At 48.6% G+C, this 24,640-nt stretch overlaps 1 long non-coding RNA gene and 1 other non-coding gene across 3 annotated transcripts; both read right to left on the bottom strand.

The window, feature by feature from the left end:
• Positions 1-16,067: 16,067 nt before the first annotated feature.
• LOC132345921 (uncharacterized) lies at positions 16,068-22,569 on the bottom strand. 2 transcript variants are annotated; one of them, XR_009495509.1, is made up of 5 exons: positions 22,064-22,569; positions 21,264-21,492; positions 20,681-20,736; positions 20,168-20,285; positions 16,068-19,864 (listed from the first exon to the last, which is right to left on the bottom strand). It is a non-coding gene; the product is annotated as an uncharacterized lncRNA (long non-coding RNA). The 2 variants fall into 2 exon arrangements; XR_009495508.1 differs by lacking the exon at positions 22,064-22,569 and having other exon boundaries at positions 21,264-22,053.
• On the bottom strand, positions 19,499-19,583 carry MIR124A-1 (microRNA mir-124a-1). The gene has a single exon (NR_031373.1). It is a non-coding gene; the product is annotated as a microRNA mir-124a-1 (primary transcript).
• Positions 22,570-24,640: the final 2,071 nt, after the last annotated feature.

The following is a 24,640-nucleotide window of genomic DNA, read 5'->3' as shown; positions in this document are numbered from 1 at the left end:
GTTGTGAATAATGCTGCGAACATGTGTGTTACAAATATGTGTTTGAGTCCTTGCTTTCAATTTTTTTGAATTTATACCCAGCCGTGGGATTGCTAGATCTCGTGGTAACTCTATTTTTAATTTTTTGAGGAACTGCTATACTCTTTTTCACAGTGGCTGTACTATTTTACGTTCTTGATAATACATGACCTTTTTTTACAGTACTCTGTGTTAGGTATTACTTTCCATTATGCTTTTAGTCACAGATACAAGTCTTTTCTTTCCTGATTATAAGTTCCTAAAAGGTAAGATCCATGTCCAATTTTTCTGTTTCCTCCCAGGTTTCTATATAAGTGTCTTAATATTGTGCTTATAGATATTCTGCCCCTTAATGCTGGTGCTTTACTCGTTATTGAAGGGCTGACTTTCTTTTTTTTTTTTTAAGCTGTTTTATTTTACTTTTAAGTATGTAGCTGGCTGCACTGAGTTTTAGTTGGGGCGTGTGGGATAAATTCCCCAACAAGGGATTGAACCCAGGCCACCTGCATTGGGAGCTCAGAGTCCTAACCACTGGACCACCAGGGAAGTCTCGAAGTTCTGAATTTCTGTGCCGCCAATAACCCATCAATGATTCACAAGTAGTCACACAAAACGGCCATATCATAGTCTTTCTGCTCTTCATCATGGTAAATGAAGTGTCTACTAAAGGATCTCAAGGAATACCAAGATGTTGATTTGCACCAAGAATATTGTCCTGATGCAATGAAGTGCCCTAAACACTGAGCAGAGATGGTACTTTTCCAGTGTTAGCTACTTATTGCATCAGAACAAACTCACCCCACAGACAAATTCACAAAGATGCACTATGCATCTCATACACATGTGCTACGTATTGTTCAGCCACTAAGTTGTGTCTGACTCTGTGACTCCATGAACTTCAGCACACCAGGCTTCCCTGTCCTTCACTATCATTGCTCAAACTCATGTTCATTGAGTTGGTGATGCCATCCAACCATCTCATTCTCTGCCTCCCTCTTCTCCTCCTGCCCTCAATCTTTCTCAGCATCAGGGTCTTTTCCAATGAGTCGGCTCGTCTCATCAAGCAGACGAAGTACTGGAGCTTCAGCTTCAGCGTCAGTGCTTCCAATGAATATTCAGAGTTGATTTCCTTTAGGATTAACTGATTTGATTTCCTTGCTGTCCTTGGGACTCTCAAAAGTCTTCTCCAGCACCCCACTCCCAAAATCCATAAGTTGAACCTTAATCTCCAATGTGTTGGTGTTTGGAGGTGGGGCTTTTGTGAAGTAATTGGATTTGGATGAAGTCATGGGGGTGGGGCCCAAATGATGGGATTGATGCCCTTATAAGGGGATAAAGAGACCACAGCCATGTGAAGACACTGTCTGCAAGCAAAGAAGAGGGTCCTCACCAGAATCAAATTGAGTGGCATCTTAACCTTGGACTTCAAGCCTCCAGAACTGTGAGAAATAAATGTCTGTTTTTAAAGCCACTAAGTCCAGGGTATTTGTTGTGTGTGCATGTGTGTATACTCAGTCAGTCGTGTCCAACTCTTTGCCACCCCATGGACTGTAGCCCACCAGGCTCCTCTGTCCATGGGGTTTTCCAGGCAAGAATACTGGGATTTTCCAGGCAATAGTACTGGAGTGGATTGCCATTTCCCTCTCCAGGGGATCTTCCCAACCCAGGGATTGAACCCAGGTCTCCTGCATTGTAGACAGATGCTTTATCATCTGAGCCACCAGGGAAGTTCTAAGAATACTGGAGGGGGTTGCCATTTCCTCCTCCAGGGGATCTTCCTAGCCCAGGGATCAAATGCACACCTCCTGCATTGGCAGGCAGATTCTTTACCACTGAGCCACCTGTGAAGCCCATGGCATTTGCTATAGCAACCCAAATTGACTAAGACAGGATACAAAACTGAAAGGGTTCCAGGAGGCTCCTGACCTGGCTCCTCCAAGGTCAGGGTTGCTAACCTTCCTGCTTCCATATTCATCCTAGAATCTGGCTTCTCTGAGAAATGAAGATGTTGCAAATCTCCATCTCTCCTGCCTGATAAGGAAGCAAGATTGAATGGGAAACAGGTCCTCAACTATTTTGGGAAGATGTTCACCCACCCAGAAGGCTGGTCTTTCTGTTTCTTTCTTCCTATTTCTCTCCCATGGTTACTATCCCTCTTTCCTCAGGTTAACATTTAACTTGAAAAAAAAAGTCAGCTACTTAGAATTTTGAGCAAATGTTAATCACCACCAGCAGTCTCAGTAATCTGCTTTTACCATTTCTCCTGAGGTGGGCAGGCTAATTTAGCTTGTCAGTGGAGGCTTTGTCTGCTATTAACCTCTTCACCTCTTTGTCTTTCTCTGGTCTACTTGCTTTTGCAGGGTTTAATTGGATTAGGGTTAGGGTCTCAGAGACTTTCAGATCTGGAGCTTTTATTAGATGAGACAGTGGAAAACAGGAGGCACGGAGAGGAGGGCAGTAATTTAATGCCTGGCTCACAGGAGAGAATTAAATCCTGAATTAGTGAGACCCGGGGGCAGAGCCCCTCCATGGGGGTTTCCTTTAGGTCCCAAATTACTCTACTCAAGGCATATGCATTGCTATACCTGGGAGAGGTGAGCATAGGCATTTCTGGCTCTTCTCTCCCTTTTTTTCTTGTGTAGGGAGGAGACAAGAAATACTGGTGGCTTGCTAGGGAGAGAGACAGCACAGTAAGTCATAAGCAGTGCCGTGTTGTGAAAAGCACCAAATGTTATACAGTTGGTGGAAAAAAAAGTAACGATTTATGGTCTCCACAGAAGCTTCTGTCATAACACTAAACTTGGACTCTGAAGTGTGCTGGGAACTTGTTTGGAGGGTTAGGAGAAATGGCCAACATTTCAAACCACAGAACTCCAGAGGATGTGATGGACTCAGTGCTGAGGTCTTCCAAGGAAGGGGGATGCAGGAGGGAGATACCAATTGGTGGGTTGGAGTAATCCAGGAATAAGCTATTCTACTGGAACCTCCATCACACGGGGTGTGCACGGCACAACTTCAGATGCACCATTCATAGGACACTGGCGGTAATACCAGTGATATTACTTGGTCAGGACTTATTTCTAGGCAGCTGTCCCTCCCTCCCTTCCATAGGAGCTCCATGTACACGCTTAACTCACATTTGACCAATCGGGGTTTCCTGTGCTTTTGGTTAAGTTCATTGGTCCACGGGTAGGCACTTAACTTAATCTGAGCTATAAAATATAAAGTCTGGGAAATCCCAATGGCCATGTTTCTTGCTGTGTAGACCTGGGAAGCAGAGGCTAGTTTGAAGAAAGAGAGAAGAATTAAATATGTGCAGAGAGGAGCAGATGCTGGAGACATAGAGAAAGATGTCTGAGTCTATGTTTCTAGCTGTCCTTGAGTAACAGCTGGATTCTGTGGGATGATAAATCCCGCTTTCTGTTTAAGCTGGTTCAAATTGTGCTTCTGTAGCTTGAAATCAGAGTTCTGAATAATATGCTAGAAGTCAGGGTCAGGGTTGTGAGTCTATTGTTCTTCTTAAACCTTTATTGAATTTGTTATAGTATTGCCTCTGTTTCATGTTTTGGTTTTTCAGCCACAAGGCATGTGGGATCTTAGCTTCCTGACCAGGGATCAAACCCTCACCCCCTGCACAGCAAGTGTGGAGTCTTAACCACTGGACTGTCAGGAAAGTCCTTTTACTGTTAAGTCCTTTATCAGATTTGCAGCAGGAGTTCCCCAGAGATTAAGGCTAGCTCTCAGAAATTAGACGCAGGCGAGATGTAAGAAGGGTTTCAGAGACCCAACCAAGGAGGCCAGTTTGAGGATTTAAGCACAAACTGCCAGAAGATAGAGGACAGTCAATGGGCATGCAGGTGACCAGCTCAATGACTTGATACCCATCTTAGGACAGAAAGACTGTACTCAGTGGGTAAGGGACTGCTGCCTCCACTCCATTTGTCAGAACATCCTAGGATTTGCCAACATAATTGTCACAGCATTGGCAAAATAACAAATAACCTGATTTAAAAAATGAACTGAGGCCTTGAATTGACATTTTGCTAAAGAAGACATACAAATGGCTAGTAAACACTTGAAAAGATTCTCAACATCACTAATCTTTAGGGGAAATGCAAGTCAAAAATCACAATGAAGCATCATCATCAGGTTGGCTACTAAAAATGAAAAAACAAAACAATCCCCCCTCCCCCACCCCGCCCCGCCCCTCCCCCCCAAACCAGAAAATAAGTGTTGGCAAGGATGTAGAGAAACTGAAACTCTTGTGTGTTGTTGCTAGAAAGGCAAATGGTGCAACCACTGTGGAAAACAGTATGGAGGGTCTTCAAAAAATTAAAAACAGAATTCCTATGTGCTGTGGACTGAATTGTGTCTCCCTCCAACCTCAGCTTTGTAGGCTGAAGCCCTGACTCCCAAGGTAATGGTATTCGGAGATGGCAAATGGTGCTTGGGAGGTGATTGTGTTCAGGTGAGTGGGGTCATCATGATGGCCCATGTAGGACCAGACCAGAGCCTCCTCTGTCTCTCTTTGCCACGTGAGAACACAGCAAGAAGGCAGCCATCTGCAAGTCAGAAACAGGGCTTTCACTAGAACTCGACCACGCTGGCACCCTGCCTTGGACTTCCAGCCTCCAGAATGGGGAGAAAATAAATTTCTGTTGTTTAAGCCAGCCAGTCTGTGGTATTTTGTTATGGCAGCCTGGGCTGACTAAGACACTATATGACCCAGCAATTCCCACGTGCAACCTGGCCCCGCACTTTCTTTCTGCTACATTGTCATTATTACCTATGCTTTGTTCTGCAAATCCTCCCCACCCCAGGACGATGCTCTTGTTCATCTTACTATTTAAGCTGCTCCCCCCACTCCCAAATTCTACCTCTTGAAATTTCCCTCATTGTCTTATTGGAAAAGGCATCTCATTTATCTGAACTCCTCCAGCATTTTGACTTTTCTCTTGTACGATATTAACCACGTTTGGTTTCATCGTAATTATTTAAGTATTTCTTAATTTCTTCTACTGGACTCAAAGATTATGGAGGGCAGGGAAGGAGGGGGCCCTAAATATCCACAAATTCCTCCTGGCTGATATTGAACAGCAAGATTTCAATAAAATTGCTTGCAAATGAATCCAGGGAGCAGAGATTTATAATCAAGAGCACAAGAATTAGCACAGGGATAAATTTAGGGTGTTCCTCTCACATCAACCTTCTCCCATATCCAGCGGTCTCTAAATACGCACCCAAGTCGGTCACGGGTGTGTCTATGTCAGTTCTGTCTTTCCTTCTGCACAGATGTACCAAGTGAGTGTTTCCAAGACTAATCCTCCACAAAAGCCTTACTAACCTCACTCCTTACACACATCAGTTCAGTTCAGTTCAGTCGCTTAGTCATGTCCTACTCTTTGCAACCCCATGGACTACACACCAGGCCTCCCTGTCCATCACCAACTCCTGGAGCTTGCACAAACTCATGTCCATTGAGTTGGTGATGCCATCCAACCATCTCATGCTCTGTTGTCCCCTTCTCCTCCTGCCTTCAACGTTTCCCAGCATCAGGGTCTTTTAGGCACACAGGCAAATAATCCTGGAAGACTTCTAAAGTTACAGTGGGGAAAATCAGGGAGAAGCTTCTGGGAAATAGCCCTATCAGTGACAGCAAAATTGTCCCTGTAGAGGCCCTGGAGTTGCTGTGCTTGGGCTCGTTTCACAGGCTATGTGTGGAGCAAATGACAGCCTGGCAGCCAATCTGGAGTCTGAGGGAGGAGAAGGCACTGCTCCCTATTCCCATCTGGGGAGAGAAGGGGCCCTAAGAGCAATGGCTCAGTTCAGTTCAGTTCAGTTCAATTGCTCAGTCGTGTCTGACTCCTTGCGACCCCATGAATCACAGCACGCCAGGCCTCCCTGTCCATCACCAACTCCCAGAGTTCACTCAAACTCATGTCCATCGAGTTGGTGATGCCATCCAGCCATTTCATCCTCTGTCGTCCCCTTCTCCTCCTGCCCCCAATCCCTCCCAGCATCAGAGCCTTTTCCAATGAGTCAACTCTTTGCATGAGGTGGCCAAAGTATTGGAGTTTTAGCTTCAACATCAGTCCTTCCAATGAACACCCAGGACTGATCTCCTTTAGGATGGACTGATTGGATCTCCTTGCAGTCCAAGGGACTCTCAAGAGTCTTCTCCAACACCACAGTTCAAAAGCATCAATTCTTCAGTGCTCAGTTTTCTTCACAGTCCAACTCTCACATCCATACATGACCACAGGAAAAACCATAGCCTTGACTAGACAGACCTTTGTTGGCAAAGTAATATCTCTGCTTTTGAATATGCTATCTAGGTTGGTCATAACTTTCCTTCCAAGGGGTAAGTGTCTTTTAATTTCATGGCTGCAATCACCATCTGCAGTGATTTTGGAGCCCCCCAAAAATAAAGTCTGACACTGTTTCCACATCTATTTCCCATGAAGTGATGGGACCAGATGCCATGATCTTCGTTTTCTGAATGTTGAGCTTTAAGCCAACTTTTTCACTCTCCTCTTTCACTTTCATCAAGAGGCTTTTGAGTTCCTCTTCACTTTCTGCCATAAGGGTGGTGTCATCTGCATATATGAGGTTATTGATATTTCTCCCGGCAATCTTGATTCCAGCTTGTGCTTCTTCCAGCCCAGCGTTTCTCATGATGTACTCTGCATGTAAGTTAAATAGGCAGGGTGACAATATGCAGCCTTGACATACTCCTTTTCCTATTTGGAACCAGTCTGTTGTTCCATGTCCAGTTCTAACTGTTGCTTCCTGACCTGCATATAGGTTTCTCAAGAGGCAGGTCAGGTGGTCTGGTATTCCCATCTCTTTCAGAATTATCCACAGTTTATTGTGATCCACACAGTCAAAGGCTTTGGCATAGTCAATAAAGCAGAAAGAGATGTTTTTCTGGAACTCTCTTGCTTTTTCGATGATCCAGAGGATGTTGGCAATTTGATCTCTGGTTCCTCTGCCTTTTCTAAAACCAGCTTGAACATCTGCAAGTTCACGGTTCACATACTGCTGAAGCCTGGCTTGGAGAATTTTGAGCATTACTTTACTAGTGTGTGAGATGAATGCAATTGTGCAGTAGTGTGAGCATTCTTTGGCATTGCCTTTCTTTGGGATTGGAATGAAAACTGACCTCTTCCAGTCCTGTGGCCACTGCTGAGTTTTCCAAATTTGCTGGCATATTGAGCGCAGCACTTTCACAGCATCATCTTTCACGATCTGAAATAGCTCAACTTGAATTCCATCACCTCCACTAGCTTTGTTTGTAGTGATGCTTTCTAAGGCCCACTTGACTTCACATTCCAGGATGTCTGGCTCTAGGTGAGTGATCACACCATCGTGATTATCTGGGTTGTGAAGCTCTTTTTTGTATAGTTTTTCTGTGTATTCTTGCCACGTCTTCTTAATATCTTCTGTTTCTGTTAGGTCTATACCATTTCTGTCCTTTATCGAGCCCGTCTTTGCATGAAATGTTCCCTTGGTATCTCTAATTTTCTTGAAGAGATCTCTCATCTTTCCCATTCTGTTGTTTTCCTTTATTTCTTTGCATTGATCACTGAGGAAGGCTTTCTTATCTCTCCTTGCTATTCTTTGGAACTCTGCATTCAGATGCTTATATCTTTCCTTTTCTCCTTTGTACAGGAGACAGGGATCAAGACCATCCCCATGGAAAAGAAATTCAAAAAAGCAAAATGGCTGTCTGACAAGGCCTTACAAATAGCTGTGAAAAGAAGAGAAGAGAAAAGCAAAGGAGAAAAGGAAAGATATAAGCATCTGAATGCAGAGCAATGGCTAGTGAGTGTTTATTGAGCACTGACCATATGCCAGGTATTATGCTGAAACCTGCATTACCTGATGGGAGAGCCACTAACTACATGTAGCTATGGAGCTCTTGACAGGTGGCTACTGCAATTGAAGAACAGACCTTTGATATAATTTAAGCTTAAAAACAAATACTCTAGGGACTTTCCTAGTGGCCTAGTGGTTAAGAATCTGCCTGCCAATGCAGCTGACACAGGTTTGATCCCTGGTCCAGGAAGATGCCACATGGCGGGGGTTGGTGGTAAATAAACCCATGCACCACAACCACTGAGCCCACACTCTAGAGCTCGTCCCCTGCCACAAAAGAAGCCGCCACAGTGCGAAACCGGCACACCCTAGCTAGACAGTAGCCCCTGACCTCCACCACTAGAGAAAGCCCGCACACAGCAGCCAAGACCAGCACAGTCAAAAATAAATAAATAAGCAAAAATGTAATGAAAGAACTCATTTGGAAAATAGCAAGTACTCTCCTGGGTTATTAGAAAATACTTTTAAATGGTTGGAACTACGTTGGGTGTGTGAATTAGTTCTTCAACTCTAGATTGTATGAAGTCTAATAGGAAGCTATCTGTTGAAAATTCAGTAACTGAACTGGGTAGCATGGTGAGTATTAGTTACACATCGGATTTTGAAGATGTAGCCTGAATAAAAGAATGTTACATGTCGCATGAATAGTTTTTACTCTGATTAACATGTTGAAATTATTTGGGGTTCTATGTATTGGGTTAAATAAAATATATGATTAAAGTCAATGTTATACGTCTCTTCACTTTTTAAAATGCGGCTACCAAAGAGATTTAAGTTTTGTATATATTTGCATTATATTTCTATTGAACAGTGCTAAATGTTTTAAGGGGGATGACAGAGGATGAGATGGTTGGATGGCATCACCGACTCAATGGACATGAGTTTGAGCAAACTCCAGGAGATAGTGAAGGACAGGGAAGCCTGGCATGCTGCAGTTCACGGGGTCGCAAAGGGTTGGACATGAGTGAGCGACTGAACAATAACAAAATGTTTTTAACATGCATTATCTAATTTAATCCATAAAACAGTTCTATGAAGTAGACACCATTATTATCATTACCTTTTTGCAAAAGACATTCAGAGAGATTTAGCAACTTACCCAAAGTCATTACATTAGGCTGTGCTCTCTCTGGGGGCTGGGCCTGGGTCTAGGGGGCCCTCTGTGACTCTGGCCTCTGCTTGGGTGCCAGAATCACGAAGGGTCTCATATGCAGACTTTTTGGTAATACTTTTGGAAGATGCTGTACAGACAGCATAGGTACAGTAACAGAACTGAAAGCAGATATTAATCATTTAATTTCAAATTCTTAACTCTAAGCATGAAAAAGACATCACGATTTTGGTAACTCTTGCTTTGGCATTTCTTAATTTTGGAATAGCCTGGGAGCCTCAGGAAATGGAAGGGACCAAATCTCTCCAGACTCCTGAGAGACCCTGGTATCACATTAAATAATTTTCCTAGCCGTCCCAAATGCTAGGGAGAGCTTTTAGTCAGTCGTATGAGGAGGGATTCAGGAACTGGATAAGACAGGTTTATCGAAATAGGGGTGGGTACAGGCGGGTGGCGGAATCATGCTCCTAACTTCTTGGGCTAGGCTGTCGCTCTCGATTAATCATCCCGGCAAAGGCAGCAAGATGCTGAGGCAGAAGGGAAAGAGAGGAAACCCAGACTTTCTCCAACACCAAGTTTTCTGAGAGGCTAGAGGGAACCCAGGAAGGCTCTGGCAAGATTCGAACCTACTGGCTTCAAGCTCACTAACAAAAGTCACAGCCCACTCGATTCCTCGCCCTGAAAGAATCTGCTCTGGATCCTGGCTTGGCACTGTTTTCAGCGTTGCTACTCCAAGAAAAACGGATGCTGTCAGGGTTATCAAGGAGATGATGGAATTCCACTTAGACCAGGGAAGGCTGGCTAGGGAGAGGAGAGTGAACAAAAACAGCGCAGGGAGGTACGTAAGCCACGTGCTGCATCCTGACGGGCTATGAGTCTATACTTAACCAGCTTTAAAACCGAAGAAAAAGCCCAGAGTCAGCGACAGAGATATCAATAGTTAACGGATGGGGGACATCCCTGGTGGTGCAGTGATGGAGTATCCACCTGCCAGTGCAGGGGACATAGGTTCCATCACTGGTCTGGGAAGATTCCATATGCCACGGAGGCCATGCACCCCCACCACTAAGCCGTGCTTTAGGGCCTGGGAGCCGCAAGCACTGAATCCCACACGTAGAAGTGGTGCTCCACAACGAAGACTAGCCCCCGATTGTTGCAACTAGAAAGAGCCTGCGCAAAAGCAATGAAGACCCAGCACAGCCAAAAATAAAATCAATTTTTAAAAATAGTTCATGGATGGGGAAACTTACATGTCTGGAGCAAGATCCTGGGGCAACACCCCATTGTGTGGGGCAGGCGGTGGGCAGGAAATGGCAGCGGTTTTCCCTGAGGGTGGTGAGGGGAGAGGTTACTGGTGATGGTGGTAATTGATGTCAGCTGGGCTTGTTGGTGAGCAGGGAAACCAGCAGAGGAGCAAAATCTTCCCCTTTGAGGAGGAGCCATCGAGGTGGGGCTGTTCTGATCCAAAGATTAGGGCAATCACCAGCTGGGGCCAGGGCAAGTATGTAGGAAGGCCAGTCATTTGAATAGGGTTTAGGTGAAGCAGGAACTGGTGGAGCAGGGAATGTTCCGAGAGCAAGGGAACAGCCATCTTGGGTAGCCTGATCTTATACAACTTGATTCCCAGGTTCACCAGCTTAGAGTCTATTTTGAGTCACTGTAGGGAACTGGGCTCGCTGGGTCACAGCGTCCAGTGTTTAATCAAATAATTAAGTGTGACTCTTTATGGAACAGTAAAATCAGAATTCCCAATTATGCAAACTGACATGAGCAGACTGGCCTTAAATGTAGTGGCCTTAACCTAGACTGATAGCATATAATATGCAGAAGTCACAGGTATCTCAGTTCAAGGCTCAGGGTGCTCTTACCAGCCTTCAATTGGGAGAGGAAACCAAAGAGGGTTCCCCTGAGGTTCTTTTTTTTTATTTGGCTGCCCCAGGTCTTAGTTGCAGCACTTGGGATTTTTGTTTCAGTATGCAGAATCTTTTAGTTGAGGCACACAGGATCTAGTTCCCCGACCAGGGATTGAATCTTGGCCCTTTGCATGGGGAGCGCCAAGTCTTAACCACTGGACCACCAGGGAAGTCCCCACCTGGGGTTCTTGAAAAGTGTTTTCTTATTAACTGTGTCATATGTTAGGGCTACCCTGGTGGCTCAATGGTAAAGAACCTGCCTACCAATGCACAAGACACGGGTTCGATCCTTGGGTTGGGAAGATCTTCTGGAGATGGAAATGGCAACCTATTCCAGTATTCTTGCCTGGGAAATCCCATGGACAGAGGAGCCTGGTGGGCTACAGTCCATGGGGTTGCAATGAGTGGACACAACTTAGCAACTAAACAGTAACAATAATGAGTGTTTGGAGCATCAATATGTCTAGAAGGAAGGGGTGTTTTCCTCAAACAAATGGGGAAGTTGATGCTATTCTCCCCCCTTTTAGACACATTCACAAGAAACTCCAACCTAGATTCCACTTAGTGCCTAAGATGTAAATATCTCCAGGAAATTTGAGACAAAGCAATTCACGTATTTGTGTGATATGGCTTAACGTCACTGCTCTTCTCCTAACACCTCTTGACCATTGAAAATATACATATTTTCATGGGGCTGGGGGGAGGAGAGGAGAGAGAAACTGATATTTATTTATTTATGGCATACCCCTGTCAGGAAGGAGCTTCCCAGGTGGTGCTAGTAGTAAAGAACCTGCCCGCCAATGCAGGAGACGTGATTTGGGGGTTTGATCCCTGGGTTGGGAAGATGCCCTGGAGAAGGGCATGGCAAGCCAAGTATGGCAAGAACCCACGTATTATTGCCAAGAGAATCCCCATGGACAGAGGAGCCTGGCGGGCTACAGTCCATGGGGTTGCAAAGAGTCGGACATGACTGAATTGACTTAACTCGCACGCATCATTGGGGACACCTTGGTTGCAGTGTGAATTGAGGGTGGTGAAGGAAGAGATTTGAGTTGTAGGGGTTGTTAGAAAGGAGAACAAGTACTCTACAAGAAGGCAAAAGGGCTCAAAGGATATTTTTTTACTCCTTTTTCTTTTTTTTGCTGTGCTGGGTCTTCATTGCTGCATGGGCTTTGCTCTAGCTGAAGAGAGAGGGGGCTACTGTGGTTGCGGTGCACAGGCTTCTCATTGCCGTGGCTTCTCTTACTGCAGAGCATGGGGCTCTAGGGTGCTCAGACTTCAGTATTGCAGTTCCTGGGCTCTAAAGCACAGGTTCAGTAGTCATGGTGGGATTGTCCCGGATCTGGAATCAAACCTGTGTCTCCTGCGTTGGCAGGCAATGCTTTACCACTGAGCCACAAGAGAAGCCAAGTTTTTTTTCTTCTTCTTTTTTTTAACTCTTTGATTTTATGTGTGGGAATTGGCGTGTATGTGGTCTCTCAACCATGCATGAAGTATCTGAAAATCAAGTCCACACATCTGGATGAGTTAAGCAGGGCTGGGGCCAGCGGATAAACCAGAAACAGTTTTCAGCCCCTTCCTTGCCGATGAGGCCACTCTATTTTCTATCCAAGAGGTCTTCATGCATAATTGTAGTTTTTTTTGCAGCCAAAGAAGAAGGGCAGCTGCTGCTAATTTAATGACATCCAATTTAGGTGGTATTTATTGAGCCTTATGTGGAAGACACCTTCTTAACAATGTCCCAGCCTGACACAACACTCGCCCTCATGTTGGCCCAACAAGAAACCCACAGGATTCCCAGACCAGAATGAAGGCCTCCGACCCCCTCAGCAGTGGGGCAATACGAGGCCTCAGCCGTCACCAGCTGCTCTGACATTTTGCTTTCTCTCAGTTCAGTTCTGATGCTGACATGATACAGGTTGCTACAGAACTGTTAGAGGTAACTGAAAGAGCCTGCTAGAGCATTTAAAGCATTATTTCAAAATGGGGAAGAAGGGAAAAAAACAGGCCAAGAAGGATCTTGCTGGGAGGGGAGTTTGGGGCAGAATGGATACACATATATGTATGGCTGAGTCCCTTTGCTGTTCGCCTGAAACCATCACAGCATTGTTAATCAGCTATACCCCAAGAGAAAATAAAAAGTTAAAAAAATAAGGATCTCTCTGCTTGTAGTTCTGATTTTTCCTTTTATTTTCCTGTTTCCAGAGCACCCATAAGCGGAAGTGCTCACTTCCAGATATCAGTGAATTCTGGGCACACTAAATAAAACAAGGCAAAAGACATTTTTTTTTAAGGCAATAGCCCCTAATTGTGACCGCTCCACATGGTCAGGAAGTGAAGCAGGAGCGGTTTCCAGGGCATCCATGGGAGAGGAGACAAAAGCTTGCCTCTTTATCTCCGAAAAGGGTGCTTTTCCCAAATTGCTTTCTCCTTTCCCTCCTCGAAATGTGAAATGACAAGGTTCTAGCTCTCCGTGAATCGATGATGTTATATCAGGGTCCTAAGCTCTCAGGCCAGCCCCGGTTGGGCTCCTGGGGAAGTGAGGGAGGGCTGGGAATGGGGAGGGGGGAAGAAGGGGAGGCCTCCAGTGTCTTCTTCTCATGGAAAAGTGCTGCTCCAAATTCAACTCTATTCAATATCCTGTAATGAACCATAATGGAAAATTTTTTTAAAAAATGGCTCCAGAGAAAGCAAGCCCAGAAGTGGTGACTAGAGGAAGGAAAAACTTAGATTGCCTTTTTTATAAAGTCGGAATTACTGACTTCAAGGGCAAAGAAGAAATCTCCCTCAAAAGGAGAAAAAAAAAAAAAAAAGCCTGAGGGTAACTGCCCCCCTCCCTCCCCCACTGGGCTAAACGCTGGGACAAACAAACCAGAAGACGGATGTGCCCAGTAAATCATCTTGGGGTGGGGGAGGGGTTTGAATAGAGGCAAGGAAGAAACGCAGAAGCCAGGCCTAGTGTTCGCTGATTCCAGCAGAGGCCGTAAGCAGCAAGGGGCCCGGGCGATGGGCTACATAATTGGCTAACGAATAATAAAGCCAAAATTGGATATTAACAGCAATTAGTTTCTGTAGAGGCACTGGGGAAAAGAACTGTAGAAAACCCCACTGGGCCTTAAACCGAGGTGATGTGAAATTAAACCAGTGTCTCAATTAAATGGGAATAAATATTGCCACATCAATCTGGGGACGGGTGACAGGCTGAAGGGAAGCCCCCGGGTGACGATGTCTAGGTGCATCTTCCTGTGTGTTGCAAGCTATCCGTGGTGTGACCTTTGTCAGGCACCTTCTGCTCCTGACCTGTGTGTGTGGCCTCTGGTGGCCAACCGGCCCCTTTCCTTGGGTACGTCACCTTGGCTGCAGGACTCTGAAGAGGATTTTAAGGATCTGTTAATCCTATGGAGACTTGTATCACTAAGGCTGCACCGGGGTGGGCGCAGCAGCTGAGAAAAAGGAAGAATTGAGTTCTCTTACAAACGGAGACCAGGTCCAGTGGATGGAAGGGCCCTATCACTTTCTGTCTGGGTTGGAGGGCTGGGGTTTGGAGGTTCCCAGAACCAGCAAGAGGAAGTCAGACCCACTTCTCAGCCACTGGGTCCCCTCTGGCACGAAGGCTGCAGGAGAAATGTGTCTTTTTCTTCTGCATTGAGGGTTCTGCTGTTGTTTTGGCTTCTTTATAGAGTTGTGGGGGTGGGGTAAGGAGGGTGTTTGGGGAGGGCCAGGGCGTGTTGCTGGGGGTTGTGGGTCGCTGGGTCCCGGGGGAAGAAGCCTACGCCCTGGAGAGAGGATGGAGGAGGCTGGGTGGGCTTAAAGGGGGCTCCGGAGGATTCCACCCCAAAACCACCACTCGCCAAGGACTTTAACCCTTGCACTCTGCTGGTGGGAAGCCACAGGGATGGCTAAGAAGGGCTTTCAGGTCGAGTCCTCTCCCAGCCTGTTCCCAGGTACCCCCTTTCTGGCTCAGTCTGAGGCTTTCTAGAGTGAGGGATGAGCTGGTGAGCGCCATAGGGCCCGGGTAGACGATGAGAAGGCCCAGACGAGGATGAGGGGAGAGGGACCGAGGAGCCCGCACCCTGCCATCCCCGCGCAAAAGCCAGGATGGGAAGCTCTGGGGAGCTGGGAGGACAGGCTGTTTATCTGCCAAGGCCTTCCGTTGTGCCGGTCTTCGAATCTGAAGGTGTATCCCCGCCCTCCCTTCCTATCCGGACTCTGTAATCTTCTCTGTTGACCACTGTATGTCCATCTGTGAAACTAGAGAGCAGAGGTGCATGGAAAAGCAGCCTCTCCGGGGACTGTCCCACTGGGAGCCATGGGGAGAGGGTGCTCTGCCCTGTCCGTGTCAGTCCGGAAGCTTCGGGAAATGAGTGTGGACCTAGGTCTTTGGGTCCCCAACTTACTTGATATGAGCAAGGGAGAAAAAAAAAAAAAAGGAAAGCAACTCTGTTCATCTTTGCCTGGCTCAATTTAGGGGGTCTCAGGGCATGAGCAGAAAAAGCAAAAGGTGTTGGCATGCAGGTCACTGGGAGCCTAGCACAGCGCCCCCTCTAGCCTGCAGCTCCTGGAAAGGGACTAACCCTAAACTGTAAGAACGTGGCATGAAGCAGCAAATGGAACCTGCAGCCTCCTAGGATCCTGTCTCTGTATTTGTGTATGTTTAAGAAATAAATAGATTGGATTTTAGTTTAAAATAAACCTCTCTCCCCCCTTTAATTTGGAGAAAGTCCCTAGTGATTCACAAGGTTTAATTTTTGGGGTTTATGCAGCCCTGACTCAGGTCCTCAGTTTTGGGGTATCATTTCCATTTTAAGGCAAACGGAAGGATTAGAAAATGAAAAGGTGAATCCATTGAGAGTTGCTGACACTTCATTTCTGACCCCTGGAACATTCCTTGTTCTCAATAAAGTCTGCTTTAAAAAAATTTTTTTGAGGCCATCTAAATTTGGCGGTTCTCTGCAGGCCTCCAGCAGACCTGCATACAGTGGCTCATAGCAGCACACATGGGCAGGAATGCATCTCGTTTGAAGTCTTTTTCTTGTTCTACGCCTGTATGGGAGATGCAATTATGTATTTTTTATATATATTTAAACTGAAGTCAAACTGAGTAAGACTTGGCAAAAACACCCAAATAAAAGAATTGTAGATTGGACTTGGAAGAAAACATCTTTATTAGGTATTAAAACTGTCATAATTGTTATTGACATACTCAGCACCGTGAATCAGCCAGGCAAGCCACAAACACAAGCCACCAGCACATCCCTCAGCCCCTATTGACTCACTAAACCCACCCACAGAGTAGCTGAGGAAGGGTGGTTCCATCTGTCCTAGGAAGAAGGCTTTACAGCTGCCCCCGGAGGACTCTCTTCTAAGGTTGGAACAAGGGGTGGGGATATTATGTAAGTTCGGTAGAAGGAAAGAGAAAATTATTTCTCTCCAGAGATAGGATAGGTGGATGGATTGTGTGTGTATGTGTTTGTGTGATTCAATACTTTCCGATAAATACCAGCAATAGATATAACTGTGTGAGAAAAATCTCCATTTATGTGTATATGAGCATATGCCTGCTGAGATATTACCCCTACTCCCAAATATTTATTTCTCTGGCTAAGGCTCAAGAGCCCACAAAAACTGTCCCCTTTCCCCACCCTGTGGGCAACAGGAATGTAGTGGTGATGGTCGGAATTTACCTTTGCCTTTGTTAAAAGTTCAGTTGCTTTTCTGCTTAGAGTTCTGGGCCTGGGCGGTCTCTGGCAGGGGAAAGAAGAGTGTTACCAATTTTTCCTTTGATACATTTCTAAATCCATCTTAAAGCATCTGATACTGACTCCTTGAGAAACCTATGAGCGGCCATCACGATGAGGACCATAATGATGCTTTTCACAACGAGGACCATAATAATGGTGGTGTGTGTGAACGATGGCATGGGTCTTCAGAGCATATTCAGTCGGCAAACTGCCTCAAACATGTCCCATATTTTAAAAAAAAAATAGTTTTTCCTTTATTTAAGCCGTAGGTTGTAATTAGAGGGGCTCAAATGGGTAGAGGTGAAGATATATCGAGAGTTAAAAGAAGACTTCACCTTCCAATACAGGGGGTGTAGGTTCCATCCCCAGTGGGGAGCCAAGATCCCATATGCCTCCCGGCCAAAAAACCCAAACAAAACAAAAGCAGTATTGTAACAAATACAGACTAAAAAAAAAAAAATGCTTTGAAAGAGCAGAAATTGTTAGGTTTCTTACCTAGGTATCGCTAGGCATAAACAAGCCTCTAACAGAGCCGAAAGATGCCAGGACTGAACTTCACCCCACACCTCTATTTGGTGCACACAGAAGGGGCCTTGAAATTACCCAGGGGAAAGAGTGGTGTATTCATCGCTGCCATTTCAGCCATTAAAGCCCCCTCCATACAAACACATTTCATAATGAGACCTGGTGAATACTGGAAAAGCCCCAACAAACCCAGAACACTCCCCACACATAAGAGCTTTCTGGAACAAGAGTTTACATAAGTAATAAAATAAAGCATGCCCCTCCCTCCTAATGATCTGCAGCAGGAAGCCGGAAGGCCTGGTCCATGGTGCCTGCGGTTTAAACTCTCAGGGAGAAGCGTGTTAGGTTTCCACCTTAGAGGGACATTACTTGGGAAAGGCGTCTGGAGATGCTGGCAGCAGGCACATCAGCAGAGGGCACGGCCACATCTGATGGAATTACAGGGAAGCAATTAGGGAGATAAAGCTCATTTACGTGAACAACTGTGGGGTCGAGGGTTGGTCATCAGAGGCTTAAGATCAGCCCCAAAGAACTGTCAGAGCAGCCCTCAGAGGAAGGAGAGGAGAACCAAAGAGGGACTGTTTAGAGGGAGGACTATTTTGAAGGCAGTGGCTGCGGGCGCCTCTTAAGACAACACTGGCTAAGGCTCAGGGGCCAGAGAAGCTGCTTTCTCTTCTGTCCTCCAGCCAGGCTGGCCTTCCGGGATCTGAAGGACAGCATTGCGCTTGCAGTTTGCATGATGTGGACTGCAGTCTCCTCTCTGCAGGGGTGAGCAGGTTCTGGTGCATTTCTGTCGGACCCAAAGAAGGTTCTGGAAGTGTCTAGATGGGGCACAGTGAACTTAATCTCACCTGACTCCAGACACTCCCTTAGGAGGGCAAAGGAAGAATCTAAGATACAACAATTACCCAATGATTGGCACATAGTAGGTACTACAAAAATATTCGGGAGGAAATAAGGCTAGGGGTCCATGAATACTAATTGACTGAGTGGACTAGGCTGAGGCTTTGGCGATGAAAGAGCTCCTCAGCAAGTTTCAGCGGAGACTCTTAGGTTTTGCTTACTGTGTCAGGAATCAAATAAAATCCTCAGCATCCCTTATGGCCTTGGCCTTGTAGAGACAGGCCCCTGCCCAGGGCGGGGAAAAGGGATGATCATAGCAGCCTTCCTAGGTAGGAAGATCCAGTTCTTGGCCTCCTTTCTCTGCAGGGACCTGCCCCGCCTCCATTTTCTCCACCTGGAAATGAATGAGTTTAGGTCTCCACCATCCACTGGAGCTCAAGGTGGGGGTGGAGGCGGTTAAAACAGAGTTAGAAGTGGGATGGGGCTGTGCCTGTGGAGAGCAGGGGGATCCGTAGGACCAACTGCTGCTCTAGGTCTGGTGATGTAGAGGAGGCTGATTTGGGTAGCAGGTTCTTCAGGAGGAGGGCAGGTTAACCCTTTGCATTCCCTGAATGGCCTCTTTCAAAAATAATCTTTCCTCACGGCCCCTCCTGTACACATTCTGGTTTTCCTTCTGTTGAGATTTTTAAAAGGCATGAACCCTCCCCTCCTCAACCCTTGGGTCCAGGTAGGTTCCTGTACCTCTCCCCCTCATCATTTCCCGGATCTCTGCCTACAACTGCAATCACAGCCGCAAAGAGGAAGTGAGCGGCTCCCCAGAGTCCTGGCCAGACTTTCAGCTCTCCAGGAGTTTGATGCTTCCCCCCTCCCCCTGTATCTCGATGACTTCCTTAAGCTTGTAACTACAGCTCCACAGCAGAGGGGGACAAATCCCTTTCCTACTCCCTTCCAGCGGGCTCCCCTGCCCCCACCCCAAGAGCAAGCAGAACCCAATATATCTGCAGCCCCAGCCCTGGCACAATCTGCCAGTCTCCTGGATGCCCGGTTATTTGTTTAAAGGGTAAACCAAAAGCTAAAACCAGAGCAAAAAAGCAGCCGTGAAGGAAGGTGTCGACCCTCATACAATGCACCCGGAGCCCAGAGAAAAATCTGCACAGGAAGCACTCCGCAATGCGCTCACAGCATCCTCCCGCCCCATCTGTGCTTGCACAGAGCTGTGTTTCCGTCACAGAATCAGCTTCTGTTTCTCTGAGTTTGTTTGCATCTCTAAGCCCCTGTCTGTCACAAGCTACACACCTCCCCACCCCAAAGGCTTCGGTTGGGGCAGCCCAGCCGGCGCGAGCCCGCGACCCCCGCCCCCCCATCCACCCCCACCCCCTCCCGAAGCCGCGGCGCTGAGCTCTGCGGAGGACGACTGGGCTCTGTGGATCCTTCCTCGCAGGGCCCTCGCGGACCGACGGGTGCTCAGCCAGCCCCATTCTTGGCATTCACCGCGTGCCTTAATTGTATGGACATTTAAATCAAGGTCCGCTGTGAACACGGAGAGAGAGGCCTTTCTCCTGAGGAAGGAGAGGAGGAAGGAAGGAAAGGTGGAAGAAAGCAGGGGGGCGGGTGGGGAGAAGATGGAATGAGAAAACGGGAAAAACAAGTAAAAAGCGGCGCGTGTGCGTGCGCACTGACAGCGGGGAAAGGCGTGGGGGTGGGGGAGCGCCGGGAGGAAAGGACCACAGCATCCTCTCTACCGCAGCTCCCCCAGTCACACAGACAATGAGATAACAGCGACGTCTTGCAAAGGCTCTTTGTTCTCCCCCATCCTTTCGGATCCAGGCTTTTTCCTGCAAAGCGGAGGGAGTGGTGGGTTGAGGGGTGTGGGTGTAAGTGGGAGACGGAGGGGTGCCTCCCCCCGCTTTAATTACCCGATTCCCCGCGCCCCTTCCCCGCACTTCGCCTCCCCTGTAGCCCCAGACAATGAAAAAAAAGAACCAAAAACACCCCACCAACCCCACCTCGCCTTAACGCAGCAAATCCTACCCACCCACTTCGCCCTCAGCTTTGCCCAGGAAACTGAGGGGGGCCGGGAGGGGGAAGACGAGGGGAAGGAACCCGCAGGGCAGCAGGCGCTCCGCTGCCGCCTTTACCTAGCTTGCTGAGTCCAGGCGCTACCCGGCCGGGCGTGCCGCAGGGGCGAGCTGCCGGGGTCCGGGGCCAGAATCTGGGGAATCAGCCTTCCAGAACTCGGTTGCTGCAGTCCTCTCGCTCAGGTCCCAAGTGGTGGAGGGGAAAAGGGAAAAGAAAAAAAAAAGAAAAAGAGGGGAAAAAAAAAAAAACCACCCATAAGACCAAGGCCCATCTGGCCTCTCAACAGCTTTGTCAAGTCTTGCATACGCTAAAATGCTAATGACCTAGATAGCTCATGCAAAATGCAGCAGGGAGGGAGGGAGCGAGGGAGGTGGGAGGGAGGAAGAGAAAGAGTGGGGGGGGGGGGCACAGCGAGGGAGGAGGAGACGCAGGGGAGGGGGGGGGAGGGAAGAAGAGAGGGAGGAGGCAGAGAGAGAGCGAAGGGGAGAGAGACTATATGTCTTCGAAACACCCCTACCACTCTCCCCACCCCACCCCACCCCACCCCACCCCAAACTGTCAACGGGCTTTACCAGGTGAAGGGTGGGCACAGATATAAAAGGTCACTCTTGTCTAATGCGCTGGATCCCTGGGTCCAAAAAAAAAAAAAAGAGCGGGGGGAGAGGATCAGAGGATGAGAGTCCCCAAAACCAAAGGATAATAAGACATTTTCAGCCTTTCCCTCTATACCCTCCTCTACCTCTCCACTCTGTTTACACACAAGTGAAACACTCCTTAAGTGTGTACATGGACATACCAATTTTCCATCAATTTCTCAGATCTCCTATCAACAGACACCAGTATTCTCATCCCCAGCAAAACTCATCCTGTGAATCCACAGAGGGGTTCAAAAAGACTCCTTCTTTTCGCAACCCTCCTCCACCTGGCCCATCCCTACTCACACTATCCCCTCAGCCCTCCGGCATCATCTTTGGGCTGCGACTCAGCTAAGCCTCCTGTTCCACAGTCTCCTCTTCAACGCCCAGATCTCGAGAGGGTGAGGCAGGGAGCAGCAAAGCCAAGTTAAGTCTATCCGATCTCCCACAGTTCCGCTCCCATACCCAGACAAACCACCAAATGGAACCCCTCCCCAACAATGACACCGTTCAATCATACCAAGAGGCTAAATAAAATTCGAGTCCCCTCGGAGGTCCGCACGCCGGGCGGACCGGAGATCACTCGTATTCCCGAGCTAGCGCTCCGGCTCGTCCCTTCTCGCCGAGCCCAAAGTGCTTTGTCCGGGGCGGGGGTGGGTGGGGGGTCCACTCAGGTCTTCGTCTTTTTGTTCTTCTTCTTGAGGGACTGGTCTCAGTCCGCGGCGTTCCAACGAAAGGCAGTACATCTACTGGAATAAAAAGGGATCAAGAAAATGTACATGCACATGAATGAAGGAGGGATGCGGAGAGGCGAAGGATGTCCGCACGTAGGGAGCGGCCGCCAGGGCCCGGCCCTAGTGGCTGCCTTCGCTGGGGAAGGGGCGGGCGGAGAGAAGGCGCTGGTGGTCGCTCTCCCTGGCAGGAGGAAATGATAACCATGATAAGAAGCATCATGGTGATGATCATGAGCACGATTAAAAAAAAAAAAAAAATTCAGAATCTCCCTTTGGTGAGCCAGAGCATGCGTGCAGGAAGGTCTGCACTGCTGGCGGAGGCGGCGGCCGGGGGGAAGGAGAGGCGAGCCGAGTAGGAGGCAGAGGTTGCGGCGGCAGCACCCTCAGATGAATAATAATAACGCGCAGCGCAAGTTGCGGTTCAGCCTGGAAATCCAGCCCTCCGCGTGAACTCGCGTCGAGCGCGGATTGCAGGGGATGGGGAAGAAGAGAGGGGGAGGGGAGGGAGGAGGACGGAGGGGGAGGAGGGGAGAGAGGAAGGCAGAGAGGGACAGAGAGAATTTGGAGCTTTTTCATTTATCCTTACCAAGCCCTAATCTCGCTCGCCGTCCTCTTTGGGTGAGGTCGATCCCCCTTTTAAAAATTATTATTCCTTTAACGGATTATTCAGCTAAAAGAAGCCACATCTGCTGACTGTACCGAAAACAAGAGGATTAGGAGCCGGTCCACAGAGCCGGGCCCGCAGCCCCCCACCCCCTCTCTGCACCAGCACACGTCATTCTCACTGCCCCCGGGTACCTCCCTCTCCTTCTTGCTTGGGGAGAGCTGTGCCAAGGAAAATGCGGATTTGGGGAAAGTGAGAAGTGGGAGCGCTCGGAAGAGCGGGAAAGCCAAGTCGGGAGGTGGCGATTCGCACCCCCACATTCACACGCGCTTCCGTTTATCCGTTTCTATGCTGGGAGAAGGGGGCGCTTTTGCCGTGCCCACACGCGCGGCACCTGCAGTGGGCCGTGCCCTCCGCCTCCTTCGCGTAACCCCGGCCGCACGGGTTCCGGGACCGGCAGCAATCCTACACCCGGTCCCCAGCGCGGCTCCCCTTCCTCCGCCCCGCTGGCCGCCGCCCCGCGGTTGGTCCACCCCCTGTCTCTCTAGCTTTGGCAAATGGAGTAGGGGGCTCAGGGCACCGCACGCCCTCTGCTTCTAACCCCAGGCAGGGGTCGCGGGACGAGGGTTTCCGCCCGCCGCGGCGCGGGCGAGGCACGGGGTGGGGTGGCTGCGGGGTGGGGGGGCCCTATGGAGGATGCGGTTGACATCACTGCGGAGACCGCGAGGCTGTCCCACGGCTGCTGCGACTGCAGCGCCTTTGCGCCTCCCCCCTCCCCGCAGCCGGAGCCGGCGTCAGGGCAGGACAGCGGCGGGGGTGGGGAGAGGGGTTGTCATCCGGGGGGAGGGAGTCCCATCCCCGCCCCCCTGCAGTCAAGGTGAACATGAAGGAGAGCGGGCGCGCGTGCCCGCGCTTCTGGGTACGTGCGCGCGCCCTTCCTGGCTCCCCCCGCATCGCGGCCCGCTGCGCCCTCCAGCCAGCCCGCCAGCCCGCGCCGCCGGGGCCAGATGGACGCCCAAGATTAGAGCGCACAGAAGTGCGTCCCCACGTCCGGCCGCCACCCGTCCCGCGAACGTTTAGACTCACTTCGGGAGACTCCTTTTGTTGTGCTGCTGTGCCCGTGTGGAGTGTTTTTCGGGAGCTCTGGGTTAGCTTGGCCTTAAGGAAGGGCTCACAATGAATCTGCCCGTGAGAACAAAACCCAAAGACACCCCCACCCCGACCCCCAACAAGAAACCCAGCGCCAGCAAGGAGGAAACTTCGGTCTTTTCCCGGGAGCCGGTTCAGCAGCCGCGGGAGTCAACCCTCACCCCGGCGATGTCCGCACACGCAGGTCCCATCTGCTTCCCCTACTCCGGCTTTTCTTCTTTGATGACTTTAAAAGAAAAGAAAAGAAAAATCTAAGTGTCCCTTGGGCAGCGCTGGATTCAGAGCAACGAGCGATGGGTAGCAAGAACAAGCCCCTGACAGCTAAAAGCAGCTCCTTAAATCAGATGGCCCGCGCGCGGCGGCCGGGAGCGGTCCTGCGGGGTCGCAGCAGATGCGCGCCCACCGCGCGGGCACTGTCCCAATGCGTGGTGACCCTGGGCTCTGCCCGGTTCTTGCCAACTATTGGGTATTTGCCCCATTAAAAGAAGAATAGCACAACCTCTTAGCACTGGCTTTTTGCCTCTAACATGTACCACGAGAAGCATAAAAATAAGCAGTTTTTGTAAATTCTAAAAAGCGGAAAGTTTGCTTAAAATCGAGAGAGAGAGACGCGGACAGGGAGAGACAGAGACAGAGAGAGGAGCGGAAAAGAATATAAAACATTCCTGTAGTAGATTTCTAATTTCTGAAGACTGTAGTTTGTAGGAAAGAGCCGTCATCTGTTATGTCTCTCCGGGGAAACTTACCATTCCGATAACGTTGCCCGCAAACTAAAATACTTTCGTGGTGGAAAAACTATATTGGCGGTCGCTTAGCTCAAGACTTCCACCATTTTGATGAGGGTTTTAGATTCAGAACTGTGTGTTTCCTATATACTAAGAATTCCTTTAAGCAAGCAGTTCCTGAAGCCCTGCAACGTGGAGGGATGGGGGCCGAGTTCCAGGTAACCCTGACTGAAGGGCAGCGGGACACACTGCTGTTGCCCTTCCCTTGGCTTTTCTTAAAGGCCTGGTTTTGTTTTACTTGAGAACGGTTTCAGTGCGGTCTTTCTGCGCCCGTTGCTGTCATGCAGGATATTTGCTCTCTCATCTTGCGGCATGGGGGGAGGGGAGCAGAGAGATGGTTTTGTAACAGGCTCTGCAGGCCTGAGTGGGAACGCCTTAAACGGTGAGCCCTGGTTTTAAAAAGAAAAGGAAAAAGAAGGAAAAAAAGAAAAAGCAGCTGATGCTGAAATAATAGTTAGAGCATATCCCTGGGGCTTTCTCCAATGAGGGGGTCATGAATCCTTTCCCCTCCCCCAGTCACAGATTTTGTATCTGTTTTTAAACAGTCTCATCAGATGCTGGGACATTTGTGATGGCTTCTTAAAACCTAAACCCTTGGGCTTAAGAGCTGTCTGTTCTCCTGATC

The sequence above is a fragment of the Bos taurus genome, chromosome 8 (genome assembly GCF_002263795.3).
Source record: "Bos taurus isolate L1 Dominette 01449 registration number 42190680 breed Hereford chromosome 8, ARS-UCD2.0, whole genome shotgun sequence".
Taxonomy (NCBI): domain Eukaryota; kingdom Metazoa; phylum Chordata; class Mammalia; order Artiodactyla; family Bovidae; genus Bos; species Bos taurus.
Note: the sequence above shows the minus strand (reverse complement) of the source record. Positions and strands in the feature narration are given on the sequence as shown.